Source organism: Colius striatus, chromosome 6, assembly GCF_028858725.1.
Source record: "Colius striatus isolate bColStr4 chromosome 6, bColStr4.1.hap1, whole genome shotgun sequence".
NCBI classification, from domain to species: Eukaryota; Metazoa; Chordata; class Aves; order Coliiformes; family Coliidae; genus Colius; species Colius striatus.
The window spans coordinates 25,106,355-25,119,600 of record NC_084764.1 but is presented as its reverse complement, the minus strand read 5'-3'; positions in this window follow the sequence as shown (position 1 = coordinate 25,119,600).

Below are 13,246 nucleotides of genomic sequence, written 5' to 3'. Positions count from 1 at the left end.
TTCATCTTAGTCACGAATTCCCCACTTCACTCTATGTCCCTCAGACTTGGAGGATGTGAAGGCTAGATTCCAGATTTGGGACTCCCTTTTGCTAGCCATCAAGGTGAGGAGCAATGGCAGTTGCTGAAGCCAGGCATGTATTTGGTGCATTTCCTTCCCCATTGCAAATTAAACGGAGAGGAAGGCAACTGTGTAATTTACTTCAAAACATAAGTGCAGAGCATCGTGCTGTGGCTAAAGATTTGCTCAAAATAATCACCAGAAAAGTTGCCTGCCTCCTGTTTCATTCTTCTGCAACTCAGAAGAAATCCATGCAATCGATATTGATGTTTCCTGATGTTCAATTTCTTGTAGCTTTCTGTTTAATAGTGTTTTATAAAAACAGAAGGAAATGATTGTTCTTAGCAGTTACTGCCTCAGGGTGCAGTCATGTGAGCAGGCAAGCTCAGCTCTTGGTGGTGTCCTGTCCAAGGAACACTTTGCTGCAGGAAGCCCTGCTGGTGCAGGAAGTATCACTTTCCCAGCATTAGGTGGATGCTTTGCTGCTAAAGATTCTGCCTTTTGGTTAAGGCATAAAACTGGGGTTCTGAACGCCTGTGTATTTTTTCTAAGTGTTCCCTGACTCTCTCCTAGATGTATTATAAAGGGTGCTTGTGCTTTGTTTGGGCAATACCAACTACCGTGATGAAGTGCAAGTAACTCAATGGGATTTATACAAGCTTATGAAGCGGAGAATAAACCCCATAGTTTGCACAGTAAATCAATTTGTAAAGCGCTTTGGGATCTTTCTGGATGAAAGACGCTATATAAATGTAAGCCATGACCATTCATCATTATTGAATATGAAATAGAGATATACACTCTATCAAGCTAGCAGCAATAGGCTTGAGCTCATGATTGCTCACAGGACCCAATCAATCATCAGATCACGACATAATGCAGCTAGAATAAAAAAAGACAAAACCCACAGCAAATCATTCCAAGCAATGCAATTAATGGGCATCCAGTATAAGCAGTGATCTCAGGGAGACTGGGCTTTTCCTGGGCAGGAGAGTTTATGCCAGAGCCATGCAGTGTGAAAGAGAGAATTGCTAGTCTACTGTTAGCAAGGAAAGGAGAGATTCCTCCCCTGCGGGATGCCATAAAGGCTTTCACTATAGCTAGATAGGTATTGCATCTCTACTGTTCAGAATTGGCTTTTTCCATTTGGGAAATGGAACAGAAAATGTTTTTGTGTGAAAAATGTTAGCCTTTGTTCTACATTGGGTCATGGAGATGATGCTGTTCATTTTTTGCACCAGGTTGTATCCCAGACACCTAATCTATGTATATATAGCTCTTGTAATGCAATGTGGACAAAACCACAGTCTTCCCAGGGTGCAAGGATTGTGACCAGATTCCATACCAGGGTGTATAATCTGCTTCTACTGCTTATCCGTGTAGACACTGACTATCATAACGTGCTCCATTTCATGCCAATTGATGTGAAGTGTAGGCTGCTCCAGTACTCTGCTTCAAGAGCCAAGCAAAACCGAGGGCTTTATTCATTTGTGCAAGAGCTCTTTTTGTCTCTGTATTTGCATTATGAGGGAAGGATCTCCCTCTCCATTGCAGATTTTCCTTCTTAAATAGTGATCACAGAGGCACCAGATTGGCCCAGCCAGGCCAGAGCTAGGTCCACCTCAGAGCAGAACTTCAGCTAAGTTGTACAACTTGCTGAGGTGCTGGGGTTGTAAAACAGATAGCCTGGTTATTAACAACAGGTAAAGAGTAACTCATCAGCCCTCAGAGTAAATTGTATTCCTGCCCCTAGGCCTTGGCCTTTCCACATCATGTCCCTCAGTGGGGATGGGAAGTGTGGCTGTACTGCTTCTATTTTATCTGGTTTTGGGTGCTGCTCTAAGTCTCCCTTGTCTATGAAGGGCAAGTTACAGACTAACAGCAAAGCTCTTGCAAAGACTTCTTAGACTGAGCAGTGTGTATTGAGCAAGCCATTAAAATCTTCTCATGAGAAATTAATTGGTAAACACCCATTTTAGTTCTTACCTCAGTAGATCTCTGAGAACCCATAATAAAGGCAGCAGCTGCTATCTAGGCTGATAAGCAAAAAGAAGTATATTTTCTTTTAGTTTTTCCTACCTTTTCTTCAGGATGGGAATTACTTGCAAGGCAGGATCTCAGCCATGGCTTGTTCTTTTGTGTTTGAAAGTGGTGCTGTTTTAAGCAATCCCTTACACTTACGTTTGACAATACATATTCTAGGTCTTTGCTGGTTCTCCATGCGACACACCTTTAGGGTGCAACTCAGATCCATGCACATGAAACCTCATAGGTCTGCAAACTGTGTTTCCCAACTCTGAAATTCTTATCTTTGCACCACAGCACTGTGATGGCATTGTTATTTCTAGTGGCAATCGATATCCTTTCAGTCAGGCTTTTAATAGCTTCTTGATTAATTAATTAGTTAATATAGCTAATTTTATAGCTTCTTGATTAATTGATCAATCAAATAATGTTTTTGCAGTACTTCTATAAATACTAAGCAATAGGATATTATTAGTTATTGGTTTTGTTTTAATACTATCCTGACTGGCCAGATCCTACCAAATAGTTTATTCAGACTGAGTATTTGAATACTAGATCTGCCATGGAGTTCTTTCAGTGTGAGTGGATGTTAGTTAAAGATGTCAGAAAAAAAAAGGACCATAAATTTCTTTTGATATTGCATAGAGGTAATATATACAAGGCAGTGTAACACAAAACCCCAAACTCCACTAAAATGCTTTCATGTTGTAAGGAACCTGTTAACAGTACATGCTTTTATGGTTATTGTGTGCATCTGTTGTTTGGACTGTGGATTCATATGGGCAAGGACATATCCTTACAGAATGCCGGTCACCTTACGAGATAGTTTCTGCTATACAAGACTGACATATTTAAAGAAGTAGTTCACCAAGTGAATTTCTGTATTTGATCATGGCTTATTTCTTTCTTTGGTTAAGATTATACCTAGAAAGCTTTACCATATGCTGTGGCCTTGCTTAGCATGAATGCAACTAATATGGCAGCAGCTGTGGAGCTTTGTTGACAGGGCTTGTACCAGCCTCATCTTTTCCCACTCAGCACAGTTCCAACAATATTACTAAGTTAGCATTAGCATTTACACACATTTGTAAATGTGTCTGCATTCATCACAAAATCACGTCTTACTTAAGTCACAGGGATGGAAGGTGGCAAAGCTGCTACCTAACTCTGAAAACAAGGAAGGGAAGTTTTCTAGGCCAGTAGATCACTAGAAGCCATATTGGACCACTAAGTGTGTTGAAATGTGAATAAATAAAAATGGTGGAACGAAGATTTCATAGTATTGGAAAATGTGAAATCGTGCCCAGGGCAAAGGCAGAGGATGAGAGAAAGTGACCCAAACTATGCTGTGTTAGATCTCCAAAGCATCAGCCCAAGGACACAGTCATTCTCTTCCTGCCCCATCTCTGACCATCTTTCTCTAAGTATCTGCTCTAGGCTATTTCCAGAGATAATGTTCTAACATTCATTGCACCCTTGACTGACAAAGCTACACTGCTGGACAAAATGGATCTTGTCTTATGAAAAGTAGCAAAGTAGAAAATAGGGTGGATAGAGATGAGAAAGTGGCATATCTGCAGAGTGTGAATCATTTAAAATGCAACTAAGTAGAACAGATACTTTACTTAAAGCTTCAAAACTATGAAATCTGCTCTAAACCACCCACAAGAAAGATCCATACTGTGAGCTAAAACACAAATAGAAATGAAATGAGTCAGAATATAAATTCTGATGCTGTGTGCATTGGGGAGGTAGTTACAACGAGGTATGGATCTAGACTCGGAGATATTGTAGATCTGTTCCTGGTGCAGTGTTAACACATTTAAGGCATTCTGGTGGACAAGTGCAGTTTGGTGAAAACATAACAAGCTCCTGAGCTGCCTTTCTTCTCACTGCTCCCTGCTGTGGTCTCCTCCCTGGAGTGCTGCACTATTTTCTGCTATTATCTTGACCAGTCAGGTCCTCTTTCTTCTCCCTTTGTTCATTCAAACTTAGAGAGAAGATGGCAGGGGAAGTGCTGAACTCCTGGCCTTTCCTCCACCCCTTGCTCCCTGGCCTCTGCTCAGAAACAAATACTCTGAACCTGAGAGCTGTTTTTTTTTTTTCTCACAGGTTAGAGATTGTGGTGCAAGGATGTGTCCCTTCTGCTTCCTTTGACTCTTGGTAGCAGATATTTGCCCCTTGTTCACTTTCCCCAGTGGACCCAAGATGATCAGGCTGTCCTGCTACATCTGGTGCATGAGGCCTCGGAGAAGGCAAGTTTGTGGCATGTTACACAAATGCATAAGGCACAAATACTGTGCTGGGAAAAGAAGTAGAGGGAGAGATTACAACTTGTAAATTACACATAAATTTTCAGTTGCAAACCAATTCAGGCACCTCCCCAACCATCTATTTTTTCTTCTGCTCATGAGATGTGTTTACTGCCCTTGAATTACAAATTGCACACTGATTTTGTTATGTTGCTAAGGCTTGTCAGTGAATATTGTTTTTGAAGGAAGCGTGGGCTAGAGAGCAGCTCTGCAGAAAAGGACCTAGGGGTCCTGATAGACAAGTTGAAGATCAATCAGCAGCATGACTTCAAGGTAGTGAAGGCTGAGGACATGAAAGTTTGCATTAATAGGATTGTATCCAGCAAGTTGAGGAGTGATTATTCCACTCTAGTCAGCAACTGTAAGACTGTACCTGGAGTCTTGTGTCCATTTTGGTCTTCCCAATATAGGGAAGATGTTGACAAAATGGAACAAGTCCAGCTAAAGATGACAAACATGGTGAAAGGACAAGAGCACGTGAGGTAAAAGGAGAGACTGAAAGACCTGATTTTATTCAGCTGGGGAAGAAAAAGCTACGGGAGATCCAGTTGTTGCACTTTTTTAACCTAATGGGCAGTTAAAGAGAAGACAGACAGCTTCTGTTTGGAGGAGCACAGCAAAAGGATAAGAGGCAAGTGATTACAACTGCAACTGCAACAGCTATGAGGAAAAGGTTGTTCATAATGGGAATGGTTGCAGAGAAAGTGTCTTCTTCAGAGACAGTCTCAATTTGTCCTGAGCAACCTGATCCAAGTTCAAAGCTGGGCCAGGGGTTTGGACCAGATGGTCTCCAGGGGTCCTTTACAATTCTAATTCTGTGATTCTAAGTGTGATTTGTAAGACAGCTACACTAAATTATGCAGTGAGTTAACCTGGAACATGGCAGACCAGAGTAAAACTAGTTTCTTGCTTTAGCAAGAGAAGTGGGTAAAGAGCCAAATGAGGTACATGAGTTATGATGCTTTATCCTTCTCTTTAACTGAATCAGAAGCGTCTCCTGAAGAAAAGGCTCAACAAACATTTTGGTGTTATAAAATAGGTGTTTCCTGATAGATGGTTACTGTTGCTTTCATATATCTAGCATCAGTGCCATCAATTAGAACTAGAGGAGGCATGTGTCCCCTGTGAGTTTATTTGCACTTGGTAACTCCCTTGGAGAACTGAAGAGCATAAAAGGGGGGGGGACCATAACCCTGCTTTGTAAACTGCCCTACTGAGCAAAGAATGTGGCAAAGCTGGGCTTGCAGGCAGACATTGTTTAATGTCTTCTTAATTGTTTTCACACAGCTTTATTTGGTTAGAAGGAGTATCAGAGTACCACAATCTTTCTTTGTTTCTGCTGAGAAAGCTTTTGGAAACAGAAATCCTGAAATCCTGTAATTGGTGCTGAGTTTCAGATAGCAGGAGAAATGCATTTGTGCACTGCTTCTGTAAGCCTGTTTCCAAATGTGGGCCTATTTTTGTTCACTTTAGGCTTACTGTTTTTAGAATCATCTAGGTAGGACTTGTCTTCTGCCAACTATGACCAGCACTACATACTGTGTCTTGGAATATTCAAACTAGGCATAGGAAAAACTTCCCTAGGGGATCTAGGAAAGAAAAACTTCTATGTGGTGAAACATATTGCTCATGGATACAGTGGAACTGCCATCCTTCAAGACACAGCTAGACAAAGGCACAGCTGAAATGTTATAGTGATAAGTACTAATCCCACTTTGTGACTGAAATAGGTGTCCTCCAAAGGACCACCTTCCTTTGAAATAATTTGCTGAGCTTGCTGCATCAGGCAACTCCTCCTCTCTCAAGATCTGGATTCTCACGGGAACAGCAGATCTATTCACAGGCGAGAAAGGTGTCTTCCATCAAACACAAGCTGCAAGGACCACTTGAGCCAAGACAGGTGCAGTGCGCTGTACCTTGGGACTGGTCTGAGTTTGCTGGAGGTGGTGTTGTGTGGAGGGGCTTTAGTTGCCATATCTGCTTTCTGTTGTGAAGCTGCTGGCTTGGTGCATCTCCACATGAGCTTGTCGCCTGTTTCTCAGCTCTATGTGTCAAGTGTATGGAACCAGTAGCTGACTTAGGCATTGCTGGAGAAGTCAACATGTGTATCTCATGAACTTGCACAGCTCAGCCCTTTCTTCCAGTTCAAATTGGAGTTTTTTGCCTTCATCTTAGAACCACCCTGTGAAGATCAAACAGTAGTGGGGAGCAATAACCTATTCCCTGCTGGTGAGCAAGAGTGATATGAAGGAACCATGGTTCATCCAACCTAACAGAGAAAGACACTTGCAGAACTGTGAGTCTAGCCCTGCTGCCCACCCCAGCCCATGGCTGACATGTGGGACAACACAGGTGCGAGAGCTGTTCTGCTTGAGAATGCATTGCTTATTGCAGGAACATTCAAATAAAGGCTATGGGAATGTGATTGAATGACTGAACTGAACAGTGCAGTGAGCACTGAAAGTTTGACAGGCTTGAGGTATTTCTTTATTAAAAAAAATATTCAGTCATTGGTGAGCCATGGGAAAAAACTTGTGCAAATATTGACAGGATTATGTTATAGGAAACAGAGACACTGAGGCTTGCAAAACAGTCAGACCCCAGAATTATGCTGTGCATGGAGACCATGAGGATGTCAAATGCTGACGTGAACAGGGGCTTCTTTCACTTATTATGGCTACAGGTTGTTTGAGATGGTGGTCCTGTTATGCTATGTATCTTTGTGTGTGCTGGAATGGCAGAGTTATGAAGAGATCAGTTTGGGTTGAAATATATTGTTACACTTGCTAAATCAGCAACTATATTTTGAAAGCTCCCTCCAAGTACTCATGTCAAAATAATCTGAAATAAATAACTTGTATGTACACACTCCACCCCCACCCCTCAGCTGGAAACCATCTTGTATTACATTTTAAGGGAAAAGGTGTGACCTACACTTTGCACAGAAACCAAACCTGTTCTGCGGCACATAGTATTTCTGGGTCAATTAAGTTATTGGTCAGAACTTGGAATCTTTTCCATTTATATCACAGCTTTCCCAATAACTGATAACAGAGATAAGCTTTATACCCACTTTGCATATTCCTTGGGTATGCCCTGAATGGTCCTTGAAATGAAGTTCCAGGACACATTGTACCCTAGTAGGCTGCGTGGCATGTTCCAGGATCTCCTCTGGCCCTGGGCTTTTAGAACTTTCTTCACTGACATCCTCTTGTCTTTTTTCAGAAGCTTGCCATGAATGATTGTAGGGTCTGTTCTTGATGTGGTGGGAGCTTTCAGTTTGGTTATCTGCAGAACAGGCAGATACAACCAATCTGTTGCCTTCTGCTGTGACCCTCTGAGAGTACATCTATTTCAGCTATGCCCAACAGAAAACTGTAATTACAGGTATATACAGGAAAGCCAAACATCTTACAGTATGGACCTACGTGGATATCTCAGATCATCCTCCATTAACCCACTTTCCAGCAGTACTTCACTGTTGTGAAAGTTCTTTGAAATTTCTGTGTCTCCTTTATCAATTTCACATGACTTTTAAAAGAGCCTCATTTCCTGTGAGATTGTCACAAGAGGGCAGAAGCTGGGGTTGTGTATGCAGTAACATTTAGCACAACTGAAGAAATTGCTGTGTATCAGCTGAGCTGTAGTAATAGCTGTGTGCACAGCTAGCCTGTAGCAGGCATGGGGTAATTCCACTTAACGCTGTCTTCTCCTAGGTTAAGTCAAATGACTTTGCATTTATCACATTCCAGGAGCATGCACGTGCACAATTATCAAGCTAAGATTATATACCACAACTTGTTAAGGCTCAGTAACTTAATCCTCTATCTGAGCCCTGAAGGCTGTTTGTGTACCTTGAATAGGTGTCTTCCCTGGGTATTTTTATAAAGCCAGACTGCACTGGTAATCAGAGTAGCATATTGTGTGCTCTGGAATGCTCTGAGGAACCTGCAGCTCATTCCCGCTGCCTTTGGAAATCTGGGACTATGTGAGAGCAGCCCAGGCCCAAGTGAGGGTATCTTCACATTCTGTGTGTTCCCGGGATTGAGCTTCCTCTTCACATGGCTGAGTTACCTCTGCCACTGGAACAGTCTCCATTTAAGGGTGACTAGAGCTGTTGACTTAGATCTTCTTGGCTGCTACTGTAATTGCTTTGAAGCAATTCACTTGCAAATGCATCCTGGTTTGCTTAGACACTTAAAATACTGCAGAATTTTAATTACTAGGAAAACTTCAAATAGTCTTTAAGGCCTAGAAGACCAACAGCAGAACTGTACTTCCAACTAATTATTTCATTATCATTCAAAATAGTCATTGTGCTTTGGTTTCCCACAGATAATAGACTTTGAAACTGTGTTTAATTTATTAAAAAAGCAGACACTGTTTTGAAATGAATAAAGAACTTGGTGAGGTGTGCCTGCTGAACTAGTCTGCATTGATTTGACCAACTTCTAAGACAATTAAGTTAAATGTCTGCATGTTTGTCTGTACATAGACAAGACCTCAGATATGGTTAGGGTTAATTTTAGAGTTAGTTCCAAAAAGGAGACAAATCCCCAAGAGAATCCAGGTTTCTCACCTTCTAACTGACTGATAAATAATCATCTGTGACAGCACAGAACTGCATGTCCTCTGATTTCTGGGTGAGAACCGTGGGGATTGCAGCCCTGTGAGGAGAGAGAGCGTGGCCTTGAAGACGACTGTCTTTACCAGCAGGTGGCACAGCTACAGGAGCTGCTGCCTTTGAGGGTTTCCTGCCAATCCTGTGGAAACTAGACATGAAAGGAAAAACAAATTCAAAAGAGACAAAATTCATAAAAAGACTTCATGCCTTAGCTATCCAGGTTCATGAATCAACTACGTCATAAAGGATCAAACGTATTTTTCCCAAATTAGCACCTCTTCTAGTTTGCTACACAGAACCTGAGATGCTGATATTAGTAGCTCCCAAAGTGCTGCACACAACTGCATCTGTAACCATTCTTATTCAAGAGGCATCTTTATAGAGACTACAAGTTCCACTATGCAGTGGGGATGGCCATTCAGATAAAGGTAACTCATTGGGTGGAATTTGTAGTCTCTGGGAACAGTATCACTGTACAGAAGAGGAGTGTGTGGAGGATTTTATTCCACTAATGTGAGTTAGGAACTTGTCTTGAGCTCCCAGCAAGTTGCTTTCATTCAGGCAAAGTCTGGGTAACCCCACTCTGAATCATGGAAATTCTTCCCCGTTTTCCCTTTCTCTCAGCTGCTGCTTATCACTTGAGATGGCTCTGGCTTGTTATCTCCTTCCCTTTGTGGGGAGAGAGGAACCTGTGCTCTGTGTGTGCGAGCATGCATGTGTGTGTCTGGCTGCCTGTCATTACAGCACTAATGGAAATACTGCACGGATCACAACTCTCAATTAGCTCCTCGGGAGATTGCTGTGACAGCCAGTTACTGAACAGCAAGGCCTGAAGGAATGAATTAATTTGTAGTACACGGCAGTTAGAGTCACAGTGTTAGCAATGGAATGAGACAGCAATAGACCCTTATTAAGCTCGGACTGTGTGATGCAAGAGACTGCTACTTGGGAGATGTCTCTGTTTTTTTCTGTATCACACCCCCATAGAGTCAGGAAGGATCTTGGCCCATGAGTGAATGAATTTAGAGCTCATAGTTTGGTCCTTGGAGTCGCTGTCTGTCTGAAGCTATTTGGCAGCCAGTAATGGGCTTTCATTCAACAGAGACAAGGGCATGCTGGTCTCCTCCTGGCTTGGAGCCACGCTAAAGCCACTGAGTGGTATTCAGGGGAGGTAAGGCTATCTTTCTGTTCTCTTAAGCAACATCTCCCTCTAGTTCAGATAACTGTATACCACAGCAGGTATCCTAAGTCTGTCATGCTGGTAGATCCTAGCATCTTACCATTGCACAGCTACATTTATGCACAGACACAGAGATGTAAAATGTTCTTGGAAAGGCATGGGCATGCAGGCATTCTTTGTGAAGTGTTCCTGGAAAAACTGGGAATCTTTATAGACAACCTGAAGTTTCCAGGACTGCTCCCCACAAACAGACACACACTCCTTGTGCCCCGAACCACCATACTACGGCCCAGCACTAGCACTGTGACTTTCTACTCTCTCATTTTTCAAGTCTGCTGTCCAATTTGCAGTATCTTATTCAGACATTTACAAAGCTGAATAAAAAGCTAAGCCTTGTTTTTTATCACTTATACAACTTTTTTTTTCTTAAAGCTTGCATTTAACATATTTTTAAGTGTAATTCTAAGTGTGCAGAGTAGATTTATCACAGTGGTACACCAGCTTTTCTCTTCCCTTGATCAACCACCTAGTTACAAGCAATGAGAAGCCAATGAAGTTTTGGACATGCTACTTGTTTTAGTTGGGGCAGATCTGACCTCCAGAACTGTGTGGTACACAGATCTAGGAAGGACTAAGTTGAAAATAGAGGATTCCTTGCAGAAAGTAAGAAATGAAAAAGGAAACTTTTCTATGGATGGTTCCTATAATGAATTTCATGCTCAAGAACAAAAATTTGTTGTGTTGTTCTGATAGGCTGAGGAACATGCCAAGTACCATGTGGGAATAAATGATCTGTGTTTTAAGTTCTGTTTATGTTCTGGAAGGAAAGATGTCTGAGTGTTGAGGAAAAGAGAAATAGTTCACAGACAATGCAGCCTCTAAAGGTGATTGTCCTCTGTTTATCTGCTAAAAGAGAAATTGAAGCAGCACTGCAGAAGAGCCTTTTTATGCCATCCTGGTCTTTAGGCACAAGAGGAATCTCTTCTTTTGAAGAATCATTCAGTCTGTGGTTGCTGCATTTTCAACCAACAAATGGAGCAGTTAACATTATCTTTGTTAATAGAAAGCAGGGAATCAAGCCCAGGCTCCTCTCAGCACTGGTGTCTTCGTAACTTACAAGTCCGCAAAGTGGTTGTGGAAGGGTTTTCAGCTCTGGCAGTGCCCCTCCTATGAGCAGTATTGCCCTCGTGTACTTTTATTTTCCTTCACGTCAGAATGCAAACAAAGCTGTTTTACAAACAGTTGATCTTTTCCTGTTTGCAGACAGTGGCTCTTCCTTGATCTTTGTGTCTGCTGCTTTTATTAGCAGTCTTCTTGTCCCTTTCTGCACGTTCTGGCCAGTAAGTGGTGCTCCCCCCTTCCTACAGCTCCATTCTTTGCGCAGAGCTAACAAGTGCTATCGTACATTGCTGCTGCTTTCAGGTATGTCTCACCCAGACAGTATGTCATACTTCGACGTAGTGCATTTACACAATAATAGTGTTCAAATGTGAGCCCTAATGCTCTGTTTTTAATGACAGAACTTCCTGGCATCGCCCCCTTGTCCACAGTGGAGATTTTACATACTGCTACAAAGGTCCTTGAGTAGGTTCCTCTGATGCAGGCTGCTAGATGAGACAGGCACTAACAGAGTTTTCATGCATGATGTTGAAAGTGAAAAGGAAGAACATTTACGTGTTTGACATGGCTATAAGGAGACTGGAAATCTTAGAAAAATGAGACTTTGGAGTGCAACACTTTTTGGATCTACACACTCAGTTCTTGCCAGTTAAAGGAACATGTGTCTTTGCAGGGATGTGTGAATGACTGGGAAATGGGATGGACCTCCTCTACTGGCCCTTTACATACAAGATCTTTTCAGTAATACAATTCCACTATGAATTTTGATATCTGTGGCCCATATTTTTCCACTCTTCCCAACTACAGTGTTGGGATTTTTTACCTGGATATAAAATGCTAGTACTCTGGACTGGTACCTGTGTTAAGTTTGTTCTTCTAGGTGCAAATGATGACACTAGGACCAAGGCAGAAGTAGACCTGGCCTTCTGTTTTTTCCTTAACTGACAATGCAGTTTTTGGTATCAGCAAATAGCTACCCAGATGGTTTTGTTACAGAGCCAAGGAGTAAAATGGGTATGAATAAGAGACAGAAAGAAATGGACCTAAAGAGAGAGGCAGAGAAGAAAGAGTACAGAAAGAGAGGAAAATTGATAAATAAAAAAAAGAGAAGTGACTAAAGCAAGAGAAGAGAGAAGGAGATTCTCTCCTGATTAGAATTCATGAACTCCATTCTTACATTAAGTCTATATATGACACCTGGCCTTTAATGTGAAGCTGCCTACGAGCATTAAAAATTAAAAGCAGAAGGTAGGATCCATCCATCTCGGGCAGCGCTGCTCCCCTCCTATCTGAGCTCTGCACAAAGCTATTACACATTGATAAATTATTTTGGGTAATAGCTGAGATATTACATTGTTTCTGAGTGAAGGTAAAATCTCTCCATGACACGGGCATTTATCAGGAGCGCATTTCATCCTATTTATTATGGCCGAGACGAGATCGCAGGCTGCGGGCAGAGCTGGCACGTCGTGCTGATCACCTCCCCCATCGCCTCCCTTCCCTCTGTCACTTAGATGATGGGATATTGATGGAGCTCATGACAAGTTAATTATTAACTAAAGATATGCAGTTCACCTTTGCCAGGGGAGGGGGCATAAAAGAGAGCAATGATGGTTCTTAAAAAAATAAATATATCCATTGTACCTTAGTGTTCTTCTCTCCACCTTCCTCTCCCTTCTACACGTGTATTTTACAAGCCCCCAAATAAATCAGTGTGGTTATTTGAATCACAGTATGATCTAGAAGGCCAACAGAACTGGAGGAACCTATGTGAACTTTAGGTCTTGTTAAAAAAAGTTTCCACAAAAGTTTTTCTCCAATGACTTGGCATTGGAAATAAGTAGGGAGAAATTTTCACTGTCCACCAAGTAACAATGACTGCTCTAACAACTCTTGAGAGGGCTAGAAAGCAGAGCCACAGAATTT